Source organism: Oenanthe melanoleuca, chromosome 3 (assembly GCF_029582105.1).
Source record: "Oenanthe melanoleuca isolate GR-GAL-2019-014 chromosome 3, OMel1.0, whole genome shotgun sequence".
Classification (NCBI taxonomy): Eukaryota; Metazoa; Chordata; class Aves; order Passeriformes; family Muscicapidae; genus Oenanthe; species Oenanthe melanoleuca.
In genome coordinates, this window is record NC_079336.1 from 51236513 (window position 1) to 51261924 (window position 25412).

At 39.0% G+C, this 25412-nt stretch overlaps 1 long non-coding RNA gene across 2 annotated transcripts; it reads right to left on the bottom strand.

The window, feature by feature from the left end:
* Positions 1 to 959: 959 nt before the first annotated feature.
* LOC130251090 (uncharacterized) lies at positions 960 to 24027 on the bottom strand. 2 transcript variants are annotated; one of them, XR_008840091.1, is made up of 6 exons: positions 23848 to 24027; positions 6747 to 6893; positions 5218 to 5362; positions 4531 to 4656; positions 3753 to 3839; positions 960 to 1946 (listed from the first exon to the last, which is right to left on the bottom strand). It is a non-coding gene; the product is annotated as an uncharacterized LOC130251090 (long non-coding RNA). The 2 variants fall into 2 exon arrangements; XR_008840090.1 differs by having other exon boundaries at positions 4531 to 4676.
* Positions 24028 to 25412: the final 1385 nt, after the last annotated feature.

Genomic DNA, 25412 nt, shown 5'->3' on the forward strand with positions numbered 1-25412 from the left:
CCGGCAGCGCCTCCTGCTGCAGGCGCGGGGGCAGCGCCGGCTCGGATCGGCGCTGCCCGGACCGCCTCCGCTCCGATCGGCTTTCCCTGGCGCGGCACAGCTCGGCTCGGCTTTTCCTGGCGCGGCTCGGCACGGCTCGGCTTTCTCGGCACGGCTCGGCTCGGCGCGGCTCTTGTCCGCGCTCTCCGGCACGACGCAGCCTGGCTCAGTCCGACTCGGCTCGGCTCGGCTCAGCACGGCACGGGAGCTGCTACAGGCGGTTGTGCGAGCCCCCCGTTCTCCACCTCCGGCCCGAGGGGAACCTGCCGCTGCTGGAGGAGAAGGAGCAGAGGGGCGGAAGGCAGCGGGCGCCGGCTGAGCCGGCGGGGCGGGAGGTCGGGGCAGGGAGCGCGGCCGGGGGCGGCGGGGCTCGGGCGATGCTTTCGGGGGAAGGTCCCCACGCCTCGGCTGGGATCTGGTGGCTCATCCCGCTCTTGGAAACGCGCTACGGATCGGGCGGCGAGCGTGGTATTATCAGCGCATCAAACAGCCTGGCTGTATCCTCGAGTCAGGGTTCGTGGTTTTGCTTTCTTTGGCAACACTTGTCTGGCTCCCAACGCCAGTAAAGGCTCATTGTTCTCTGTTGGAATGGTAATAAACAGTGTTGCCATTATCCTATCATTTCCACGCGTGATCACTATCTGACCTCTCAGACAGGTCTGTGTGCAGCTGTGAGACTCTGACACCCGTGGGTTGTGATAAAGGATACTCTCTCCTGATCCAGATCCCAGGTATGCCCTATAATAAAGGCCTCGTTCTCTGTTTCTAAAAGCACTGCAGGTCCTTAAGCTTCAAGAGCTTAGAACTCAAAAAAAAAAAAAAAAAAAAAAAAAAAAAAAATTTGGAATAACAGAGAAAGTCAGTGCTGGAATTTTTGTTCAAATAAACACAAACTCCTCCAATTGTTTTAACGTATTTTTTATTAGATTTTCTTTCTCGCATGGCAACTTGTAATTAGAGATGCTGTATAATGATTACAACTGAACCTGAAACCACTGGAAACTCACAGGTTTTATTGCAAATTCGAAATTCAATCCAGGTTCATCAAAGGTTTGCTGTGATTCAAAATCCTTTCCAGCCATTGTCTGGCAATTGATAGGTTTGCCTTTAAGCCCCACAAGCCCTCAGATTTTTGCAGGAAAAAAAAAAAATTAAAAGTGAATCACAACGTGTTATACAAAATACCATGTAGTTCACACACACCCAATACCAAAAAAACTCTACACCTGGAAAACCCTGTCATTCATTTGGGTGGAGTGGCTGAAAACCCACTTGCATGCTTACCCTGAACTGTAAATGATGTGCTTCAGTGAACACTGACTCTTTGTTTGAACTTCAAGAAGAAAGGGAGCTGTGTGAGATGATCTCATGACACCCAGTATTTCAGGAAGAATGGGCCATGTACCAGATGGGAAATTTTTCTGAGCAAGGTGAAAGAAGTGTGCCAGCCCAGCTTCTGATGCTTGAGGATACATTCACCATTTTGTTGCTAATGAAAAAGATATACCAAGTTATATTGGTGTGAGGGAGTATAGGGTACCTGATGCCTTCTCTTGTGCTGGCAGCTATACAACTAACACTGTAAAAGTGACTTCAAGCCTAACAACTCATTAGTTGTTAGGGAGGGCAGAGGGAAGGAAGACTAATGTCTCCTTCCCCTTTTCCTCCATGACAGGATTGCAGCTATCTCCAGTGGTCAGCACTGCTGGTTGCCATGTCTGGAGAGGGGTGGAGGTTGATAGGTGATGGTGAATGTGCAGCTCCAGGCTGTTGCTTATTTCATTGCTCTGAGGTAATGGATCCCACTGATGATGTTCAATCATCTGGGCTTTATCCAGACACCTTGCATATGTTCCAATAGGAGTCTCTTGAGATTTCATCCTTTCCCATTATCCCATATTATGTTGCTATAAAAAAAGCAAGAAAAAGTATTTTGATTGCTATTATTCCCTTGACTAGAGAGTTCAGGCTTGAGTGGTAGGGGTGAGATGTGCGTGTGACTCCACTTTTCCCTCAGGTGTGTGTGCATCTGTTGAACTATTATGTGAATTCACTCTGTGTCCTTCTACTGTACTTGGCACCCTGACAAATACTTACACTTCAGGTTTGAGGGGTCTTTTATGCTATATGACATGAATGGATTTATTTTTTATTTCAGTTTTTATATTTATAGAGCTCTAAATGTTTTACAGTTTTCACATTTTCAATTAAGAGCAAGCAAATCTATATTGCTTGCCTTTGAAAAACTGTCTGAGCTAACAAACTGTATGCTAAATGCAAGGCTAATATAATAGCAGAAAGATGGAGACTCTCCACAGTAACATCTTTCCCTCTAGCCTGAGGGCTATTTGGAACTTAAGGAAGGTACAGTCTTTATCTTAATAATTGCAACATCTAAATAAAGTGCCAAATAAATCTCTGTCAGTTTCAACAAACTGGTTCTGAAACTCTACTAGGTGCCTCTACCCTCTTTTCATTCCCAGTTAAAACTTTCCCATTATACTTTTGGGTGTTGCTAAGCCCGTCATAAAGTATTTTTTTAACACAGACTATCACTTAATTATATCTGTAATGACTGACAGATGTCTAGCACAATATATCATTTCAGAGCAAAATATCTTAAATTAGCAATATTTCAGTGCTATATGAGAGAATCCACATCTAACATGGTATTTTCCTGTGGTATCTGAACAGTATGTAAAGTCTAGATATGTTATAGTAGATTATATATTCCTAACCAAGAAAAATATTTCCCTCTTCCTTCTTTTCTTTTTCAGGAACCTTTAACCACTCTCCTAGAGCACAAGGGGATTTGGAGAGATTTAAATGGAATTTTTCTAAAAAAGATAGTCAAGTATTCTCATTATCCTGCTGCTCCCATCCAAATTTTCACCCCTCTACACATTTGCTTCCTTTGAGAAAATCTGCTCATTTATTTTGTGAGCCTTAGCAAGATCCCAGGCCTTGAAGTTCTGTCTCTTCGAGGCTAGAGATCCTAAAGAATATTGAGAATTGTATTGATTGAGGTTTTCTTGGTGTTATCCAACAATGCCCATGGCAGGGGTTTCATTGTACTTTGACTTCTGAAAAGAATACCTCTATGAAATACACTTCAAATTTTAATTAAATGCAGCATTTTAAAACCTAGTACTCACAGAGGCTTTTTGAGAGCATACTAATTTCACAGAGAATCAGCAGCCAACACTCTTGTCTTAAGAAACCATGAATACTTGGACTGAAGAGGAAGAGACAATGCTGGGAGTCTTAGTAAGGCCTTTCAACAGCCTCCCCTTATACAGCTGCTCTTTGGAAGAAAATGTGGGGCAGTCAGAGGGTCTAAAAAGCATGGGAATTCACTGATGTATATTATGTGTGCACAGGTGGACCTGAATAATACCTTCCAATTAGGAGCATCCCACATCCACCCCGCTACTTGTGGTGCATGGTGAGACCAGGACAGGCAACAGGTGAACTGCCCTGTGACAGGGGTGTCTCTGCAGCTCTTCTCACATTCCTCAGCCCCCTGTCACCAAAGCTAGTGACAGGCTTGTGTGACTACAGAGACTGTGCATTTTGTTCAGTCAGAGAGTGGGCTCAGGGATTTTGAAAGTGTTTTCCAACCTTAATGATTCTGTTATTCTATGCTATAATTTTATAATTTCCCATCTTGAGCACCCCATTCTCACTTGACCACCATTCTTGGCAATATTCACCTTTCAGGGTAGAACTTTCCACCATCCATCCAGAGATAGGATATTACTTGGGTCTGCTTGTCATTTCTGCAGTTTTGATAAAATAGCCTGTGTTTTTTTTAAAAAAGAGCATATTTCCTGTTATTGACCAAATACTGTCTTGTTTTTTCTTTGAGCAGAGAAAATAGTTGACAACTGAAATATAGCACGGGAATAGCCTTCAAGAAGGAGCAAGGCATGGCCTTGTTCTGAAATAAATTGTTTTACTGAATTCCATCCCTTCAAAATTACATTGTACTGTGCATTCTTCACACCCAGCCCAGAAAGAAACTTGTTCTTTGAGTTTGTCTCCTTATCAAAGAAAAAGCTCTGTAAAAGTCTCTGTTTTACTAGGGTCTTGTTCTGTAAGAAAAGATTTGGCTAAGGCAAGGGACACTGAGAGACGGTGTCTGGAAGACAGCTAATAGCTGAAACTCAAAATAAGTGATTCATTGACCAGTGATTATGAAGTCATTAAATTCCTCAGAACCACTTGGTTTTAAACAAGTGTTTGTTACACATTTTCTGTATGTATGTGTTTAAGCAAATGCACCTTTCCACATTGCCTGTGAGCCTTTTACCAGTCTACTTCTACCCCCATTCCATTCATTGCACCTTCATGCTCCTATTCCTCACTAGAAACTTAGGAGGAAACATTGGAGAAGACAGCAGAAAGACTTTAGAAGTTTCTGAGGACCTGCAGAAGTACATTGCACTGCTGTACTGATTGCCCAATTTTTTTAGATTATTGTACCTGTACCTGCTGCTTGCAGTGGTTTGAAAGCATGTAGAGCTTTAAAGTCCACAACACTAAAGCTGAGCTTGAACTCAGTTGAAGTTGTTCTCTCAGGTCTTGGAATAGCTCCAAAAAGACACTCAATGTGCCCTGCAAAGATTCGTGAGAAGCTGTGAAGAAAAATGGACAGATAGTCTTAGAGCATCTGAAGTGCAGTAGACAAAGAGATCCAACAGGAGAGAATGGTTGAGTTGGATGAGGTCTTGCAGATGTTAATCTGATTCAGTGAAAACAAGAAGCTGTTAGAAAAATGAATATAAAAGGAAAATATATAGATTGGTTTTCTAGAGCTAGCATTTTAGCAGTAGATTTTGGGGCTAAATAGCTGCCTGTGATCAGGATAAATCAAATGGTATTACTTCAGAAACATGGAGATATTTTGTGCATAAAAAAGAGATGCAGTACTGGGTAATTTTGTCTTGAGAACCTTTAAAGAGCATGCAGTCTGTGAATTGTCAAGTGATAGGCCTTGAAACACTTAAATATAATTTTGGGGGTGCTGGTGGATGAGAGGCAGTACATAACCCAGAAACATGTATTAGCAGCCTAGAAAGCCAGTTGTGTCCTGGGCTGAACCCAAAGCAGTGTGGACAGCAGGGCCAGGGAGGGGATTCTGCCCCTCTGCTGTGCTCTGCTCTGGTGAGACCCCACCTGCACTGCTGCATCCAGCTCTGGGGTCCCAAAACCAGAAGGACATGGACCTGCTGGAGTGAGTCCAGAGGAGGGACATCAAGATTTTTAGAGGGTTGGAGAACCTCTCCTATGAGGGAAGGCTAAGAAATTTGACTTGTTCAGCCTGGAAAAGAGAAGGTTTTGAAGAGACCTAATTCCTTTACTAGAGGACAGTATACATGAAAGATAAAGAGACACTACTTACAAGAATATGTAGTGATAGGAGAGGGGAAATGGCTTCAAATAGAAAGAAAGTGGGTTTAAATCAGATACTAGGAAGAAATTCTTTACTGTGGTAGTGGTAAGACACAGGAACAGGTTGTCCGGAGAAACTGTGGATGACTCATCCCTGGAAGTGTTCAAGGCCAGGCTGGATGGGGCCCTGATCAACCTAGTCTGGTGGATGGCATGCCTGCCCATGGGACAGGGAACTGGGTGATTTTTAACATCCTTTCTACAGTTCTATGATATCGCTTTTTCCAGATTTTTTCCCCCCAAAGTTTAAGAGATTTGAGGGTTGCAGAGGAGACATCTCATAGAAAGAGACATCTCAAATGCATTTGTAAATGTCAAACCATAAGCCCCTTTACTGATAAAAAAAATCAACAACTTTGTTTGAATGTTGAGATTTATCTAGGAAGAGTAATGGCATACAAGTCATCCATAGCCTCAAGACCTCTCACAGGGCTGCTATGTCCAGTTGTGTACATTCAATGATCAGTTTATTAAGGAGGCTTGGAGGCAAATTAATTATTTACTAGTACAATAAATTGAGAATTCAGTCTTCCTTCCCTTAATGGGTATACTGTTCTTGAGATTACCATTAGATCCTCAACAGCACACATTGTCAAACTCTCATCTGAAAAAAGACCTATAACAGAAAATCTTGAAGTGGAATAAGCAAAGCTTATCAATCACAAATGATTTTTAAGTAATGCACAAATCTGTAGTGTTGAGCAGGTCTGATGGAATAGGTAGTGACTTTGTTTGGCTTATCCAGGCATAAATGTCCTCTACAGATTATGGTAAAACCTGTTACCAAAATTGGCTTGGAGGAGAGCAATTAGTCTCCCTGTATTAGCTGTTGGTTTTACAGTGGTGTGTTCCAAATTTCTGTGAGATCCGGATTTTTGTTTCCACCTCTTCTTGTTAATTGGAAATTGATATATATGAGGGTGTTGAGAAGTCTGCCCGAATATAAAATGGTCTAAAGAAAACAACCTTGAGCATAAACAACCATGAGTAAGTGACAATATAAAAAACATTAGCCAATGCTCTGGCACATTTGTCCATTATAAAGAAATTAATTCAGGTTTCTTCCTGTTAACCAAGAGATGGCTATGATTTGAATAAGAAAGAGGCTGAAGAAGCACAGTATACGATTCCACCTTACCCTCACAAATTTTAATGATAGCCAGGAATAAAAACTGGAATCTGCAATCAGTCAGTCCATGCTCAAGGGAACAGGAATACGATTAAAGATATTTTAAGTCCAGGACTATACTCACATTTATTTTTGCAATCTCACAGGTTTCCAGCTGAATGCAAAACTGGGTCCCATCTATATGCACTTCATATCTGTGGCTCTGCTGCTGATCAGTGACAGTCCACCAGAAAAGGAAAGTTCACATCTGGCAGAGGTTTTCTGATATTACCTAGAGGGAAAAGGAGATCTGTGCAGGGAAATATGTTAAACAAATATAGCCCCCTCTTCTTCAGCCTGTGATGTAAATTTGTCAGCTAAGGTACAGATGTATGACCTCTCAAAAAAAGGAGGAATACATATTATTTCTTTATCTCATATAAACCTGAGGAATTGTTAATGCTTAGAAAATACTTTTGCAGAAACAATTGCTAAAAAATCATGTTTACTGTCTTGTCTATAGTTTTAGGAAGATTTCATCCCCAAAGGAAATTAATCAAGATACATTAATACATACTCAGCAGATTCACAAGTCATAACTGATGTCTGGTATACCAATTGCTCATGTCACTCCACAAAAGTTTTTTCTATTAGAACAGTCTTCCATAAGTCTGCTACTAAACTTCTCTTCAAAAGTGGAAAGTCTCATCAGATAAATCTTACAGACTCATAAAGGCTTTGTCTCTGGGGTCTGACAGCTATATTCTGGTTGTCCTTAGAATATTACTACCTCAGTTTTGTGTACTTTAACTCCAAGATTTCAGTGTCACTTTCAGATGTGTACCATAAAGACCTAAGTTTCTGCTTTTATGTTCCTTCATTTTAAGTTTTCAATTCTCAGTTTTAAAAATAAGCTACTAAAATGGAAAAGGCTACTTATTCCAATAATAGATGTGTATTTATCTTATTCAAAGTAGGCTACCTTCTGCCCAGAGTTTACCAGGAGTTGAATTACCATACTCTGTCTTTGCTGGATAGAAAGTGACTCACTCTGAATTACTGTATGTCAGGATGTTGAAGCTGCATGTTCTATTCTTCTTTTTTCCCCTTTTTTTCTTTTTTTTTTTTTTTTTAATGTTCTAAATTTAAAACTTACATTTCTTATATCCAGATTTAGTTGTGTAATACCTGGAAGATTTTTTCCTTCTCTAGAATAACTTCATAGGAACAAATCAGAAAAGTTGGAGAGAGAAGCATTGTGGAAGACAATGCTACCTGAAACAGGATACATTAATACATTTAGCAATGATTATATTTGAGTCTGGAGGGTGTTGAAAAGTAAAAACTTTATAGATCAGAATTAGTGGGGTTTACCTGGAAGCTTGTTACAGAATTTATTGTATCTTGGAAAAAAGGTTCATTCAGGCATTTATTTGAGAGAATTTTTTTACCTGGTCCAATAGTTTATTTTAGTTTTAAAAATGTATCTCCACTGGATTCTGAATCTCCCTTCCTTTCAATAAAGATCAAAGGAAAATTACTTTACATTTTATGTAGAATAATCTGGAAGAACTTGGGTGCTTTTCTTCTGTCTTTACTGGGATGATTCATTGCTATTATGGGTTTCACTTACTCAGCTGAGTTGTATTACTGTTTTATCTCAACAATGACAGACTAGAGGACAGTAGAATAGTTTAAGATTACCTATGGCAAATGCAATGTCAATCTGCATAATCTGTGACAAATATACTGCACATTACCATCATTTTATGTGCTGTAAATAAGCCCATATCCTTTGTTTTGCCTAACTCCTTCCAGATGCCACTTCCCTCAAACTAACCACAGTCCTCAAGTTCTCAGAAATATTTGCAGATATAATATCTGCAAATAATATTTGCAGATTGAAATGTGCTTATGGATCTTCCTTTGTCCTACAAGAGGGTAATTTCTCCAGATTAGACAACCAGATCAAGACATTTTATTGTTGCACCCTGCATTATCCCATCCTATTCTTCAACTGCCATTTCTTCTAGGCAGGGACATTTGAAATACAAATCTTTGTAGTACTGATGGCAGAAGTAACACTGATACAATTTACAAGGTGTTGTTTCTATATGAAGGATTGGTGGTTTTTCACCTTCAGCTTGGGTTTGGGTGGCTTATTATCTTCCTAACTCAAAATTGGTCCAGGAGACCTAAGACAATGTGTAGGATCTTGGCCTGGTTTTCTCGACATTTTAGTTTATTCCTTCCCATTCTTGGCTGCTTATACTCCAAAGAAGAACAGGGCTCTCTTTAAGTCTCAGATACCTCAAAGGAAGCATTATGAATGAATTTGAGTCCCAAAAAAATATTACATAACTTCTAGTGGACCTGATCTTCAGGTTTTCTCAGTCACTAATATTTCAGTCTCCAGGAAATGCCAAAATACCTCCTGGGTCCTGTTCACAATATTTTGGCATGTTTGTTTCATTTGGTGTCCCAGTGAGAGGAGGTAGCTTGTTGTTTGCTCCTTTTGCAGTGCCCACCTGAGTGCCAGCACTTAATGACTACTCACCATGTGGCACCACTGTAATGACAGCACTAGTTATAACATCACTAAGGCAACAATATCATTAAATAGTTTTCCCAGAGGAGATAATGGACAATGATAAAGTAAAAAAAAAAAAAAAAAAACGAAAAGAAAACTATAAATATAAATTATGTTAGTCTTGGAGAAAAACACTATTCAGTAGGGAGAAAAATATGATTATCAGAAACACTTCAGTTCCTAAGAAGGAAGGGTTAATATTCCCATGAACTCCATACAGGTTTTATTTGGACAAAATATAAATTCAGAGAGAACCTGTCCTTGCACAGCTGAAATGCCCTTTCTGCTGTTTCCTTTCCCACCGGAGTAATTAGCTATGGTAGCAGTTCAAAAGTGGTTGCCTGGCATTTATGATTAGAATTGTTAATTCCAGAGTGCTAAATATTTCATTTATTAGGGAGTATGGTCTGTTAAAATCTCACTTCTGCCTACATTTTTGCATTTGAGGTTACAAGTAACATCCACACACATAAAGATTAGAGAATATATGTTCCCTCTATTTTTCAATGCACTCAGATGATGCATTTTGTAGAGCTTCAGGGCTGGTTATTTGGTTGTTACATAATCAATGAAAGCTCTGTCCAGCAACAGAGGTTCTCCACGTGGTACTGTGAACAGTTCCACTGAAAGCAGAGCCTCATTTATCATGCCTGATGATAATAGTTTGCTAGACTGGGCCAGATCTCATAACACTCTGCCCTTCCTCCCTGCTTTCCCCTGCACCCTTCCTGAGAGCATTTTCAAACTATGTGGAAGAGAAAAATACATATTAAATCACTCAAAGTGGTAAAAATGTTGAGATTTCAAAATTTAGCTTTTAAGGCCAAGAATGGATGATTTGTGTGCTTTATGTGTAACAGCATCAGCAGTAGTGTCATCCAATGGCACCCTCTTTTAAATGACCACACTTGTGTTCAGCTAAATTAAAGGCCTGAAGAAGGTTTCAATCTCTATTTTTTTAGAGTCTGTCTTTAACCAACACTTCACCTTGTAATAGGTTTCAATGACTAATCAACTTAATTTTGAAAATGTTTCAACCTTTAAGTCGGAAAAATTGCTCTCGCTAATATCTCTCTAAATTAGTCTTTGCTTTTGCCTACACTAATTACTGTTTTATCTATATACTACAGATCTCAGAGAGGGTTGTCAGTAATAAAATTATTAAGAACATATTGTTAGCAAGCACTTAAGTTAAAATTCTTTTTACTGCAATTTTTTAATCATCAGCTGTCAGGGATTTTAGTCATGACTGATTTACAATGAAATCTGCATTTCTAACACCTGGAGGAGATAGGTTATTCTGTTGGCTTACATTTACAATGAGTACTCCAACAAGTCTTTGGGATCACAAAGTGGAAGCCTACTTAGCCAGTCATAAATTATCAGCAGTCTCATTAATTTATTTCAGGTTAGCACATGGAGAGTTTTTTATAACCACTGTTGCTATAAGGCAGGTAGAGTGTCTAGCAGCATGCAGGGATTACAGAGAGGTTTGTGATCTACTCATCCTGCTGTGTTCAAAGTTTCAAGGATTGTCTTGAAGCAAATGTTTGATGGATAGCATAGAGTGCTCCTCCATCAAGCACTGTGAGTCATTGCATTGTGTATTGTACAAGTTTATTCAACTTCCACAGACCAGCATATCCCACACAGAGACCTGAGTGTTTCTTTTTCCTCTCTCTGAGGACAAACTTTCTGGTTCTACTTTATATTCTTTACCCACAGCTTGTGAAGTGGAATAGAGTTCCAAATGTGGAGATGGTAACTTGACTGCTTTTTTTTTCTTCACACAGAGAAATAAGCCTTGATTAATGATGAGTTTCTGTTCACAGTGTTCTTTCTTTAAAAGGCAAAACCTGTTCTCTCTGTGTGTGTAAGATGACAGATTGACAGCCCTGGGAGACTGAAAGCCCTCTGTTTATCCCCAGTACAGATACATTGCAACTAACAAAAATGCAGCTCTCCATGAGATATTTTACCAATATGTTTCAGCCCTATTCTGCATGGCCAGGGAAACATATAGGATACTAGAGGTTGTTTTAGTTATCCAGGTTATGAAATCCTTTTTCTTTGCCAAAGCTACACACCACAGCAATGGCAGTTTCTGTGATCTGGATGTCTGAGAACATCAACTTTCTGACTGAATTTGAACTGTATTTCATAGACAAATGTCTTTTACCCAAACACCTAAGCCTTTCAGCTACTCAGAGTGCTCCTTTTTTGAAAGGAAAAGAAAGAGGTTGTTTTCTGCATTTGTTTGTATGTGAAAAGCAATCTTGGGCAATGATACGTGGCACTGATCACATTCATTTTCATGCTTTGGTGCCTCTTTGAAACGGATGGAGATGTACTATGAGTTTTTTGTGACTCCTCATGCACAGCTATAAAATCTAGGGTAGTGGGTGGAGCACTCTGAACATGGTGAGCGTGCTATTTGCACACTGATCATTGCAAAAGATTTTCAAAGGTGTAGATTAGAAGGTTTACAGATCATAAAATGCTTTAGTACTGTTTTGGGAAGTAGTACACCAGCAATGTAAATCATTGGTTTCTTAGCACATTCCCATTTCAAGGAAGCCAAAATGAAAGCATCATTGTGGGGTGGGGGCAGTAAAAGGAGAACATTGCCTGGGCATGCAGCTGTCCTTGGCACTGGTGAGGGAGAGGATGATATAGAGGCTGGACTAATCTTGGGATCAAAGATAAAGAGAAGTCAGGAAAAAACATGCATAGGAAAGGTTACCAGAGAAACTCCTCAAGACCTTTCTTTGTGCCTTATGCGTGGTGTTTAGTACTCAGAAAGTGAGTATAAAATTCTGTGACTGTTGTGAATTTTAGTCAGGGATCTGCTCAGGCAGCTTGACTGAAATATACCTTTACATTTCTTTCCCCCTGAAGATAAGGTTTTGTAGCAATTTGCTGCAAGGAATTCAGCAGTTGCAGAAATTACTGACATTTGGTCTTGGACATGAGGTGACATAATTCATTGCAATAATACAGTGGTAATATATGATTAATATTGCAATTAATAGCTCATGTTTCTCCCCTGTGCACCCAGATACTGAGCTGTCTGAAACCTGATTCAAGAGATCTTCCTGCAGCTGCAGTGCTCTTGGTACAACTCCCCTGTGCTTTTACAACACTGGAACTAACATTTCAATGCTACACTATTCCCAAAGTCCCCAAATCTTATTTAATCTTCTTTTTTTCTTTCTGTTTTCCCACTTTCTACAAATAACATTTGCTGCAAGGATGTGAATGTTGTCACCATGTCAATGAAGATCTACCTAATGCTGAGTTCTCTTACTTCTCTATTTTCTCACTGAATTCTCAAGCATGGCAGAAATTCTCTCTATTCTATGAGACAAGGAGGGAACTCATACCATGAAAGACTGAAAGAGACTAGGCTGCTGAGGGCCCTTTACAAAACCTTTTCATCCAGCTCCAGAATCTGTAACAGCCCAAGCATTTCACATCTATGCCCGATGGAGAATTTTGGCACTGACTTCATGTCCTGTAGGATTTTGAGAACATTCATAAACTTTCTAGGAGCACATTTATTGACTCACAGAAATTGCAAATTCAAGATAATTTGAGGGCTTTTTTGTTAAAATTTCTGAGGGTTTAAGTTATCAGATACAGGTTTTTTTAATGTCTCCCTGAGAAATATCCAAGATATAGTCTGCACAGGAAGGACCAGTACAAATATCTTCATGCCTCATCTATGCCTTCATGTCCTATCAGGAAAATCTCTTTTCCCAGTAATTGAGAAAAGAGTGTGCTCTGTTTGCAATTTCATGTGCTATCATGTGATAACAAAACTGTTATTTTGAAAAACTCTGTTGATTTTTATTCTTATAATTACAGTGCTTACTTAGTTGTCTGTTTAAATGTTCTTTGGCCCCCAAAGCCATTTTTAAATAAAGCCAAACTCACTAACAAGTATTTTAATGTTTTACTTGAAGTGCTTTTTACATAGGAAATTTTTTTGCTATTTGTAAACTTTCCTATCAGTTCAGTTAAAATTTCACGCATAAATTTAGTTCAACTAGCATCATCTGAAGTGTATGTGCTTCATTTTTACATTCATTTTGTCAGCTATACATCCCCCATACCATATGGTATGATACTCTCAGAGAGAAGCTAAATGTTTTCTGCACAGTAATTGTTTTCATTTCTATTAAAAGAGAAAGGCACAAATAATAAGCACAGTGAAGGCATGCAATCTTTGGCATGTCACTAAATCCTTGATGTCTATTAAAACCCCACCTAAACTTGCAATTCCCTTGACAGAGCACGTAGGAAGGCCTTTCTCCATCTGCTGTTTTTGCTGATGAGATGCCAAATGTCTTTACAGATACTCTCATAGAAAAGGAAGGAAATGCAATTACAGGAATCATGCTCTTAAAAGAACCATTTGAGGAGATAAAAAAAAAGGTGAAGTGATTTTATATATATGAAATCACCTCATAGACTGATTACAAATTTTGTTCATTCATAATATGGCAGAGTGATAACTGATTTTATGTATTGGTGTTTATAAAAGATGCTCTTTCCATTGTCCATCATTCTCTGCTAATTCAGTTTTGCTCTTGCCTTTAAATTCACAGTTTAGCACAGAAAAAGAAAGTAGCTTTTATCAGGTTAATCAAATCTAGTAGAATTAACTGAATCTGAATATTTTAATGAGAAGATCAGTGCTTTAAATGCTGTGAAAATGTTAAATCTTAAAATAATCCTGAATATTTTCCTAAGCCTGATCTATAACTGTTTTACACTGTGGCATTGTATTTTAGACATAGATAAGCAGATGTGCTTTTGAAACAGCAGCAAATTGTTGCAGAAGACACTACTTGCTTTGCCTGTTTGTAATGAACTGATGTGAAATTAGTGCATTTTCTTAGAGACTGAAAAGATAATTATACCTTTTTTTGGCAACATGTCTAAACTGAAATGTCCAGAACCAATCAGATGACACATTTTGACATTTTAATTGCCTCTTTTTTTAAAAGAGAAGGAAACATGATAAACAGGATTCAAGCAATTTTAGACAGGAATTTCTTTCATATTCACAACCACTTGCTTGAATTGAACTATAATCATAAAAACATCAAGTTGCTGAAAAAGTGTCTATGAAAATAAAGCTGCCTTTGTGAACCATAGGTGATACATTCTCTGTGTTCTCAAATATAGGTGTAAATTGAAAAAGAGTAAAACTAGCAAGAGCAAATAGGAAAAGAATTAAAACACTATGTCTTTGTTGTTTCATTTCTTTTACTATAGAGTGCAATCAATACTTTACAACAGGGTTAATGTGGTCTCTTCAAACATGCTATTATTCTTTCAAAATAGCACAATAAGTTTATTAGTTATGCTGTCTGCAGTCTTTCCAATGTGACAGGATTGTGTGGGTGTTCAGATTGTAAGTAATTTTCTTGGTGCCCTCTGTTGGAGTATTTTTCGTGAGTGCTAACAATAGCAGCTAGCACCACACAGCTGCAAGAAATTGGAGTGGTGGAAGTTCTAATTCTAATTAATATAATTAACACAAACAAAAAAGTGTCCCACACTGAGAGACTTACTGTTTCTCCTTAGTAGTGATAATGTTCAGATGCCACATCTGCCAGTTTTTGCTATTCAAGTGAGATTGCAGTTGTTGATTTCTTTTTTTTTTCTGCTTCGGTGACATTCAGGTACACTGAAAGGTTATTTTAAAACATAGCCTAGAGATTGATCTTGCAACTAAGTGTTTGTGCTCCTTCTTGTACCTCCTTTTTGGAAAGCATCTGTTTTGTAAATAAATATGAGTAAGCTTTGGCCCCTCTAGCTCTAGTAGTACCTCCTGCTTTTTGTTTATGATGAATTCTAAGAGGCAAGAATAGAATTTTTTTCCTTAACAAGAGAAACAAGGCAGGCAAGCTTAGCAATAGTGCTTGTGACCAGCTACAGCACCTCAACCGAGTATCTCAGTCAAATGGTCAATTGGCAGCCTTTGGGGAGGAAAAATATCAAAATTATGATTTGACGAAATTTGAATATCATATAGACTCAGTTCAGAATTGGCTTAGTCCCCCCTGTGGTCTGAGTGATTTTAATCCTAGATAATTTTGTTAATATCCTAATCCTGGGCAAAAGCTTTTTTATTTTTTTAAGCTTGGCGAAGTCTTGGTATTCAAACCACCTGCTCATCACTGTTTCTGCTCATAATCCAGGGTGCCAGTATCCTGGCAGAGGAGTTTTTCATTTGCCTTTGAACATACACACATATCACCTTAGTAAAAGAGTGGAAATGTGATAAGCCTGCTGACAGTGAGAAATACCTCAGCTGCAATTAGCTGCATGTGTGTAGTAGAGTGCTCCTCAGCACTACTTTGCTATGCAATGGAATGCTCAGTAACTTCAGTGCCACTGAATATTGGTATTACCTATAGCTGGTCCCAATGGACAAAATATGGCAGGAATCATGATCTAAGAGAGGATTAGTTCACAGAGAAAGGATAAGCATGTTGGCTGGTGCTTATGAAAATGGAAGCACTAAGGAAATGTTATCATTTGCAATTAAGTTGGTGTTGGGGAATTTGTACTGATCCACCTGCCAAAGTCACAAGTGGTCATATCTTCACAAAGTGGTAATTTTTCTATCCCTTTTCTTGTCAAGATTGAGTCAATCATCATATGACAGACCACCCATGTGTAAAATGATATGTCTGGTGAGAGCTGATATAGGACCTGCAGATGGGCTTACTGGCTTTGAAAGGCAAGTAATTTTCTATTAATACTTCCTGTAGAGGATAAGGCCCTGATACATTTCAGAAGAGCTGTAATTAGGCCAGTATTCGAGGTCTCAGATATTGCAGCTGATAACTGTGTAAGTTATAGTCTTTTTCTAAACTGCCCTTTCATCTTTCAGTCTGGTTTTATGTCTGGCTACAACACTGAATGAATCACTCCTGTTAATTAATAGTCAACATATTAGCTGCTTGAGTTGTTTGTAATTTCTCCTCTCTGCATTAGCCTCATCTCAGATATCCATTATAACAGTGAACTGTTTTATAGAAGAACCCACTTATAGTTAGGTACTGTGCAAATATGTATAAAAAACCAAACCCACAAAGCATAGAAACTAAAGAAAGATTAAATTAATGACCTCATTACTCCAGCTCGAATCTCTGTACCAGCAGGTAATTCTCAACACTGGAGTTTTGTGTCTGTAACTTACCTCTTCCTCAGAAGGTTCTCATTCTCTGTATTTGACTCAAACAAGTATTTCCTCTAGTACTTTTAAATGAACAAGTACAACATTTGTAGTAGCCCTTTTTAGGTAAAAGGATCTAACTTTGGCACTTACATAATTACTCGATTTGATATGTCACAAATGTACATTGCTCAATTATAATATTCTGAAATATTCATTTGAGGACCAGTAGTTCATCTGTACTTCTTTCCAGGTGTTTATTACATGATCATTTTCCCTTAAGTAATTAGCAAGAATCAGATGATCTGAACGAAAATAAGTAGTTCTTGGCATGGATCTCATGAAAAATGAGATATTCCTCTGGAACTACAGAGAAATGAGAGAGTTAGATATACAGAAAGAAAGAATTAAACATATAGAAGAATTAAAAGTGCACAAGCATCAGTGAATTAATATGTTCTTATACCCACATTTTCTTATTAGGAATTTTAAGGAACTTGGGAGTAAGAGACTGAGGTATTTGCAAGAGTCTTCCAGGGAGTTTAAATAGATAGGAAACCATAAAAAATGAGAATTGAAAGAAGAGAAAAAAGCCTACCAGGTTTTCCAGAGTGTTGGAAGAAAATACAATGGCAGCCAAGAGCAGAAAGTGGAAAGGCTGCAGGAAGATGAGCAGGAAGGGTGCAGAGCAACAGCCTTGCTTTTTCCTACACTGGATGTCCAGTAAGGACTGTGGGCCACAGAGCAAAGAAGAGAATGAGACACCTCCCAAGGAGTGAAGTTTGGAGAAGTTCACCTGGTATAAACAGAAAGGCAAACAACTGAAAAAATATCTTATGACAGAGTACTGTAGGAGTGCAGCAGGACATGTGGAAATTGTGAATGCCCTACAGGTGAGGTCAATACTGTAGAGATGGAGGACTACTAGATGGAGAATTTCCCTTCCAAAGCACTATGAAAAGTTTGTTAAAATGGTATTTTGTTTACAAGCCAAGTTCTGACTGATTAGCCCTGTCAGATACCAGGTCCTGTATGTCAGGTGTTTGCACTGCCTTAACCCACAGAAACATCCCAGCTGCATAGGCTTTTGTGATAAAGCTATCCCAGCTGGGGATGTCCTTGGTGCTGATGGGATAAAAGCATTAGGTGAGAAGGGTTAAAATGCATCTAATTACACTGAATTTACATTTGCAGTTAGTCTGTTTGGAGTTGTACAGTAAAAAAAAAAAAAAATAAATAAAAAATTCAACAGACAAGACAAAATAGTCTAATGGATTTTTGGGTTTTATTTTCCTTAAGTGACCACTAGCATAGACCTTTGTCAGGACATAGCTAACTGGAGCAGAAAGATACCACCACTTCTCATTATCTCTTACCAAACAGGAACAGAAGATGACTGAATGTTCTACACTGCAGCACGTGCAGGTGAGTCTTATCCAACAGTTACCTGAAGCAGAGCAAGTCTGCAGGGAAGCAGGTGAGGTGTGAACCTGTGATCCATGCCACTAGACTTGTAGAACACCAGGGGTACCTTAAAATACTGCATCCATTTGAAAGAGAGTGTATCCCTGTGTTCTACACAGCAGTTGCTGTGGAATACTTTCTACCTTATTCCTTTTTCAGCCTTGCCAGCAATAAATAACTTCAGACATAGCAGCAAAGACAGAAAAATAAAATTGTACCTAGTATGCCATATGTTGATTTGCATTTAGGATGCAAACCCTGCTTTCAATAACATCTGTGTGAAACAGCCCTGCTATCCAGCTGCCATCACAGTTTTCTCTTTGGAAAAGGGAAAATGTTTCTATATCTGAGTTCATTTGAGGTACACAATCCAAGGGGGCCAGTCTAGCATTATGTTTCCTGAAAATTTATGTCAATCATCAGTAAAACTTCAGTTATATCAGTAGAACCTGTTACACAGAATGTCAGTGCTCTAAATATTTGGTGTGTGCTTTCTGTGAAAAAGAAAAAAACCCTAATTTTTGGCCCCTTTGGTATAGAAGCAATAGACATTCCCCCCAACACAGACATACACCTTTCAATGAATATTTAGTTATATAAACCTGGCCAGTGAATTCAGTGGTTTCATAGATGAGAGAAAATTCTAAACTAAGAAAATTAACTGACAAAGACTGTGAAAAGTCATGAATTCCCCAAAACTGATGATTTTATGCTGAAAATTACTGTATTACAGGGAGTAGTGTTAGAATTACTGTAGCAGTAGGTGAGAAGCTGGGCTGGTCACAGCATTTCAGGGTTATTTTTTCTGTTGACATGTGTTGTTTCACAAGTGTGTCACTCTAGCAGCATTTTGAGAGAGGTTCACCCATCATCATTAGCACAAGCACGCATCACAAAGAGCTCTAAAGCAACTTCTCTTTTCTGATGACTCACAGCAAAGCATTTCACGCATCTGAGTTTCACACATTCATAAATTCAGAGGCCTCTAAATAATCTGGATACTAAACATGTAGGAGATGTCTCTTGTTTCATGTTAGAGGTGTAGCAAATGGACACAAACCTACTTTCAGAGTCAAGATATACTTGACTAAGTCCAAACATCATACCAGTCACATGGAAATGTTCAGAAAGTTTTTCTGCCCTCTAGGACTGGAATCACATTTTTAAGATACAGTCATTACATTAAACTCATTTCACAAAACATGAGTATTTCTTTCTTTGCATGCTGGTTTTTAGAATCATTCAAAACAAACAAACAAGCAAACAAAAACCCCTCAAACACAAAGAGTTGGTTGTTTTTAAGCTAAACTCAGCTCATACCACAGTTGTTCTTCAGATATCCTTTTATTTTAAACGGAGCTATGCAAGGGATAATATTTATTTAGTAACTGCAGGTCAAACAAAACTGTATTAATGTCAATTATGGAATGCATTAGTAGCACTACAGCATCTCAGAGACTAGTCATGAGTTAGAGCCATGTGGCATTTCAGGCTGCATCTTCAGTCCATGAGAAAACAACACCTCCTTTAAAGATGAGATGGTCTAAGATGAAGGACATTAAGCATGTACAAACTTGTTCTGGAGATAAAAGGAAATTGTGTCTCAGTGACTGAACATAAGACACCTGGATGATTTTGAGGATGCCTTCATATAAAAGGTATCATGCCTTTTTTATAGAAGAAATATTGAACTGCTTATGTACTTTGGGTCCTCGTTTCTACAATATCTGGAGAGAAAGAGTGTTTCAGAATTCTTCTCTATGCCTACAAGTTCTTCATTGTATTTATGTCCTAAAACACTTCTTCCTTTCCCAATATGAAGGGGAGAACTTTGCTTATGCTGCTATTCCTTATTTTGCACTTCAAGACACTGTAGGTCTTGATTTGCATGGAATTTATAGTTATTTTTAAAATACATTTTTCCATTTAGAAATACCTTCAAACTGCCGAGGGGCTGCGAACTGTAGAGAAAAGCAGGTTATCCATGTATTGCTGCTCCTGCTGATATTTGTGATGATATGCCAATGGCAGGTGGGGTAAGGTCTGCAGTGCCCCTGCCCCCTCCTTCTAGCACTGCTGAAGCTGTAAGGGAACTCCCCAGAACGTGTGCTGCTCAGGAACGTGCTGTCCCTGCCCCTTTGCAGACTCAGCACACCCCCAAATGTACACAGGCAGATGGTCCCAGGCTCAGCTGGTGCAGATCAGTGCTGCCCATCCGGCAGATTGTATGTGCCTGCTGTAAATAGATGCTGCAAGTTACAGATCTGTGTCAGTGTAAAAGCACATTGCTGCAATATTGGGACTGGGAACTTCAATCTGTAAAACCCAGGCAAGTAAAAGGAAAGCTGCAGTCACTTCATAGAATCATACAATGGTTTTAGTTGGAGCAGACCTTAGGGATCATCTAGTTCCAACCCTATTAACATGTGCAGGGACACCTCCCACTGCACCAGGTTACTGAAAATTCTATCCAGCCTGGCCTTGAGCACTTCCAGGGATAGGCATCCATAACTTCCCTGGGTAACCTGTTCCATTGCCTCACCATCCTCACAGGAAAGACTTTCTTCCTAATAGCTAATCTAGACCTACTCTTTTTCAGTCTGAAGCCATTATTCCTATCCTATCACTACATGCCCTTGTAAATTGTTCTGCAGCTGCCTTGTGGCTACTGGAAGGATGCTGTAAGTTCTCTCCCCAAAGGCCTCTTCTCTAGGCTGAGCAATCCCAACTCTTTCAGTCTGTCTTCAGAAGAGACATACTTCATCTTCAGATCATCTTTATGGCCTACTCCAACAGGTCCTTCCAGAGCTGAGAGCCCCAGAGCTGGAAGCAGTACCCAGTACCCCATGTGAGGTCCAAGAAGGGCAGAGTAGAGTGGGAAAATCACCTCCTTTCACACTTGTTTTGATGCAGCCCAGGACACAATTGGCTTTCTCGGCTGCAAGCTCTCATTGCCAGCTCATGTCGAGTGTCTCCATAACCAACATCCCAAGTCCTTCTCCTCAGAACTGCTCTCAATCCATTCTGTGCCCAGCCTGTACTTGGGATTGTCCTTGCTCACATTCAGGACCTTGCACTCGGCCTTATTCACTTGATCCCCTTGACATACAAAATACAGAACTTTATTACATGTTTATTTTTAGTGCATGTACAATGCAATGTGAGAGACTTAATGTTGCCATGGGAACCGTGACTTTGAATTCCTGACTTTTTTTATAATATGTTTTCTTAAAAAAAAAAAGTCTACAGAAAGATCATGGACAAAATATATTTGACAGAACTCTAGTCAGTGGTACTCAAGTATGACTACCATGAGGGGGACAGTAACAAAACCTAAGAATCTGCCAGTCTCAAAGAACAAATAGAATTAGAATTGGCTAAACATCATGAAGCTGAATACAACTAAATAGATCTGGTAACAGGATCCTATATTGCTGCATATATATGTTTCAAATTTTATATATCTGGCCCAAATTATATTGAACTAGCACTTGAAAATGGTCATTTTTCTGCTGGTCTGTCACAAAACAAAAATAAATAGCTATCAAAAGGAGCAGAAGAAATGGATCTATACTCCTGTGTGAAGACTCAGACATACCGTTGAACATGCTAAAAAATTAACTTTTTAATATATATTAATTTTAAATTTTTTTCTCTTTCATTTTTATCCTGAAGCCATTTTATTCTGTCTCTATTGCACAATCTACACCGTAGTCTGTAAAGAAAGTGTTATGACCACTGTACCATTTTATAATTCTAGACAGGTAAAGATACAGCAGTAGATAAGTTAATAGAGATTTAAAACTTGTTGCTCAGTAAGGAATAGATTCTTCTTTCACCTGCACATTCACACTCCCACAAGAGATGAAATTTCTTGGGTATCCTGGGGGCACCACGGAAAAAGTACCTGAGACTAATAACTCATCTCAAATCTTTCCAAAGGAAGGGGCTTATACTGATGGAGAAGGTTCATTACTGTGCCCCTAATTTTCATCCAGCCATAATCCCTGCCTGAAATAACTCCAAGTGAATTTTTTGCCCTATTCAGTTAACAGCAACATGAAGAAAGTCTGAGCACAATCTCAGAAGCATATCCTATTTATGGTTTTATTAACTTTCCTGCAGTGATGTCCAAGGAATCAAATACTAATTGCCACAGATGTTCTCCAGGAGTGGGAAATCCTGGATAACAGAATTGCTGCAAGAAGTTCTTCTCAGACTTGCCCTGAAAGCTAGTCTGCTAGTCTCTTGTTGATGTCACCAGCTTCCTTTGCCTTTGGGCACATCAAAATAATTTGAAGAAGTCACATGGCCATTTAAAATCTGAATGCAAGCACCCAATCACCTAGGTTAGTTTCTGTTGATTAAAAAAAATGTTGGTTAAAATCCTTGTGAATTAGGCATTATTAGAGTGCTCAGAGCTCTTTAAAGGGTACAATGTTTTTTCTGTTTACTGTGATTCTCTTCCCTTGCATTCATCACCAGAGGTCTATCCTCTGCTACACTGTGGAGCCTAAGAGAAAATAGAACAAAATGCTTCTTTGTGCTCTGTCTCTTCAGCCCTGTCTCTGCCCTCTGTTCAGGGCTCATGTTTGTACACAAAAGTATACACATCATTCATAGTGGCAAAAGAAAATCTGGATGAGCTGGGTCCCTTGCGGATGTGGAGCCAGAGGGCATGATCAAGCATGCAGCTGTTGACTGATGGCTCCTTCGGGTACAATATGAAACTGAAGTAATTCTTTCTACTAGATAGTTTAGCTCATTGTTAGAAGAAAATTGCTTGGGTTTTATTTGGGTAATGTGCCTGCTGGAGGGGGTTTGCATAAAAGTTTTTGCATCTGAGAGCACTGAGATGCATAATATTAGTGTGATCATGATGTAGTCTTATTAGTAAGACAACTTGTCCTTTTTTGTCAGTGAATTGCAAAGATCTGTCAAGGCCCAGTTTAATCTACTCCCTGTAATAGGATTTGTCTGTAGCTTGAGGAAACAGAAGCTTGTAATGCATAGGGTTATTAAGAAGAGGATGTAAGCTATTTGAGACTGTTTAATAAAATATAATATCAGTATATTCAGTGAATATGGAAAGAGATCTAAATATTTCTCATTACAACCTTCAAGTATCTTGGGAGAGGAGGAAGATACTAATTAAAACAAAGAGGGAAAAGTAATATCTCTCTGAATTCTAGCCTTCCTCAAAGTTAAATATTGATGTAAACGAGAGTTCAATTGAAGAATGACATTGCTCCTGCTGTAACCATTAAAGTAAATCCCTGCTCCATTCCAAGGCAAAGTTTATGTATTTAGGGAACCTTGCAAACAGCAGCTTTAGTTGCTTTCATGTACACCCATGCGTGGCCCTTCTGCAAACAAGGCAGCTTTAAACAAGGAGAGATATTGCTGCCAGGAGTACAAAGTATTCTGCCCTGTGAATTGCCTCACTTCCTATGTAACAAGCTTTGAGACAGCTGAAAGTGTTTGCAGTCCCAAACCTCACTCACCTCCCTCAGTGCCTTGACAGAAAACACAAAAGTCGAAAGCTTTAACTGCCTCTTTTTAAAGGGGGTTTTGTTATCCGGAGCAAGTAATCAACACAAAGTGATTGAATCTTTTTGTGGATAGAGCCATTAGGAACGGGGTCCTGTTTCGCATGAACATTAAGGTTCCTGTGGTGGAAACAGATTGCTTTAACATGAGATTTATGATCCTCCACAAACACAGTTTTACCTGTCACATGTACACATATCCCTGCTACTGGAGATTCCTGGAACTGGAATTACTTGAACTGAGACTGGCATCTTTAATCATTAATATTTTTGCAGCGCCTCTAGTATGTCAAATTCACTATTTACCTTGCTGATTAATATGATTTTGTCTGTGTTATACGTAGCTATCTAGGCAGGCTAAATACCTAGATTGGCAGTTGCTGCCAAAATGTCACTAAATCTATTGAAGTGAAATCACAAATAAACAATTTGAGACACTTCTACTCACTTGAAGTATTTCACAAGTGTTCCTTGACTGGGGTACTCCAAAAGTACTGTAAAGCAAACTATAAGTTTTGAAACAAAATGTTCTGGTTCCTGTGACTGGTTATTTCTGAATAGAGGATCTAGATTCAGATCTCTCAATGTCTGAATCACAAGTTGGTCCAAAATGCCACATACAATTAGTCCTCAGCCTATGGAAACAGAGAAGGGGGAGGTGAAAGGGGCAAATTTCAGTTTGTTTGTTGGGACCAAGGCTGATTTAGGGGCGGGTTTTGGCACCTGCAGAGCTTTGCAGGAACAGCAGAAGCATAAGAATAATTATGACAAGAGTTTTTGGTTTTAATCAAAAGATAAATTTTTCAGGTTTTTCATTATGAAATGAAAATTCTCTTTGGACAATGATAAAAGAATGAGATGAAACAAAAGGGGATTTTTTCCCAAAGAAATTACCCTTAGTTTAATGACTAAGAATTTGTTATTAATTAACCTGAGTTAATCTAGAAAACAAGGAAGTTCAACTCTCTCTGTAAAGTTATTTGCTAAAGGAAATAAGCCTGGATATTATCCCAGACATACAGAAGGGAGAAGGAGTATAGGTCATTTTCTCATTAATTACATTTGAGACAAAATCATACAGTGAAAGCAACAGAGAGAAATTTAGTGAAGTCATGATTCAAATATATTCCACTGAAGCTTTCCCCAGGTCAGGAGGAACGTAGTGCATCTTCAAGGAGTCCAGGATCCCCAAAGAGTTTGTGAACTGGCTTGTGGAGAGACAGCAGATGGTTATTATTGTGGCTTCACCCATCCTGTCAGGAAGCTTATTCACATTGGGAACTGCTCCAGTGGTGACACTGCTCTGGAGCCTTAAATTGGACCTTAGTAGCAGCATGTCTCTGTACTCCTGAGCAAAGGGTCTCAGGTTGCTTCTCTGAATTCTTCCTTCCAAAGCAGATATTACCTCACTTTTATTAGAGAGTGTGGAACATAAAATGTCTTTTTTATTGCTACTCTGTTTTGGGTCCCAAAGGTTTTGCTTATGATGAGCAACATGACATCCAAAACATTTCCTAACTTCCTGTTGAAATTTGAAGCCTATAATTTTCAGTGACTTTTAACACAGCAGAGAACTGAGAGATTGAGAGCCCTGCTCACAGAGGGACTTGAGGAGCACAGATCATGGGGGCATTCAGCAAAGTACAGATCAGTCCAAAGTACAGACCTGAGCTGAAGAAAGAATTTGAAGGTGGTTTCAGTTTCTCAGATAAATGTGTTAACCACAAGCTATAGGGAAACCAAAGGAGCCTCCCAAGATTATGAGGTCTATGGGCACTTTCTTAGGCAAAATGTTCTCTGGTTCACCATATTTCCATACCTGTGCACAAGAGAAAATCTTCAAAGAGAGTAGGAGACACCCAAACCTCTATAACCTAACAAAATATGTGAAAAAAATGTTTATTGATAAATTAAGGGACCAAAAGCCAAGCATGAATGAAAGGTTCCTGTGCCTATTAAGTATGTTGATTTACTGGGCTGTAAGGGAAGGAGTCAATAGTGGGAAATAGCTGC